Source organism: Carlito syrichta, unplaced genomic scaffold, assembly GCF_000164805.1.
Source record: "Carlito syrichta isolate Samal-C Ts95f unplaced genomic scaffold, Tarsius_syrichta-2.0.1 Scaffold117902, whole genome shotgun sequence".
NCBI classification, from domain to species: Eukaryota; Metazoa; Chordata; class Mammalia; order Primates; family Tarsiidae; genus Carlito; species Carlito syrichta.
Genome location: NW_007061998.1, coordinates 14,509 through 16,360, shown reverse-complemented (window position 1 = coordinate 16,360; position 1,852 = coordinate 14,509). Strand labels below are relative to the sequence as shown.

At 37.1% G+C, this 1,852-nt stretch overlaps 1 pseudogene; it reads right to left on the bottom strand.

Moving 5' to 3' along the window:
• Positions 1-870: 870 nt before the first annotated feature.
• On the bottom strand, positions 871-1,149 carry LOC110594607 (annotated as a pseudogene).
• Between the last annotated feature and the right edge of the window lie 703 nt (positions 1,150-1,852).

Here is a 1,852-nt window from a genome sequence, read left to right as displayed (position 1 = left end):
CTTCTGATTCTTGAGAGAATTTCTTCTTTACATCAATGATTTACTTTTTTATAATACCAATTTTGTTCTTTTCCACTTCTGATGGAGAACTATTTTGACTATTGTTACCCTTGCTATTCTCAGTCAGGTAACTTAATAATTTTAGACTGCATTTCCATAAATTATCTTTTTATCTAGTCATTCATTCCCAAACATAACAAGTCCATTCTTTTATGTATTTATTTGAGAGCACAAAACAGACATTCCCAGATATTTTTAAAACATTGTCTTAAAAAAAACAATGGTTTTCTTCTGTCTTCAGAGCAACTTTCTCTTATTACAATTTTGTAGGGTGCTTCTAACCTATGCTGTTTTTTGTCCACTGTTTAATTCTACTAGAGTGTGGATTGAAGCCTGGAGATTTTCAAAAGCTAGGCTTCTCTTTTCCTTATCCACTAATAATTTCCATGCAGGTATAATAGATCTGTGCAAAGTTCTTCACTCATTTTTAGGAAATCAATTAGTATGACTCTATCTTAATAAAGAAGTATCTTCTGCTTCCATTACTTGGTCCTTTGACTGTGAAAAAGATCATATTTCCTCCCTTGTCATTTGAAAAATTTTCAGTTCTTATTTTTCAAGAAACAGGGCATAAAACTGTCAGAGCTCTTCCTATCTTCTTTAGTGCCCACCAACTTTATATTCCTTCTTACTTGGCAATTAGTACAACTTGGGCATTATGGTCTTCACCTTAAAAAAAAAAAGTCTCAGATGTTTGTTAATCAGGTTAATTCCCAACACAATACATCAATGCGATCTCATACATTTAGAGGAGGAATATTTCCTGGTTAAGTAGAAAACTGTGCAGATGGCTTCTGGAAGACCTTCATTTTAAGCAGCTTTATAGTGAAACATTTCAGTTAGAACTCTGGACCTTCTTTCCTTAAATTTGCTATAATCTACATTCTCTGAGTAGAGCTTATATTGATCACTGGGCCTCCGTTTGTTCCAGGACTTTGCATTATTCTTTCTGTCCCTACTAACATCTGTATTGAACATTGCCAGACGCATGAGATACAGTGCTGCTCCAGTACCTCCAGCTCCAATAAATACAAAGAGGAGGATCAAACTTGGGTGCGTCTTGGCCTGATTGAGGATCTGGTGGAGCATGGTTGTGGTGGAGGCCTGCAGTGCAAAGAGGGGGAAGAACAAACCTGCCTGCTGGGCCCTGGATTAATTTGTCTCAGCAGGTCTTCAAATTTTTATATAAGGGAAACCCACTTATGCTGCTTTAGGGAAAGTGCAAATGTCAGGGGGGAGAGAAAATCGTCTTGGATGGCTTAGTTAACCATATTCTTGCTGTATGTGTGGGAAGGAAGATGTCAGATTTCTGATTTATGCCTCTCTGAGAGGGAACTACACAGCAAGAGTCACTGATGGCTTCTGCTACCTTTTTAGTCCTGTACACACACATCAGCTGGGGGATGGGGCAATATGATAAGTATTGATTTATCTCAGATACTAAAGAATTGTTGTTAGACATTATTCATTTTTATTGCTATTGTGATATCAGGCCATATTTTTTATTTTTGTGTATTTTAATGAGATGTAGAGAGAAAAAATGATGTTCTGTAAGATGTATCAAGACTTTACTCTTATAATGCCACGCTAATGTATTGCCACAGGTTTATCTTTTGTAGCTATACTTTCCTGGAGTCCTTTTAGAATAGATGATGTCCGTTTTTAACTCGTGCTTTCCTGTCAGTGGAAAGCTAGCATCAGCAGCTGAATCCAACAATCTTGTGGTGACTTTCAAGCCTGACTTGTCCTGTCCCGTGGTTCACTCAAGGAACAAAGGGAAGCAGTACAGCAT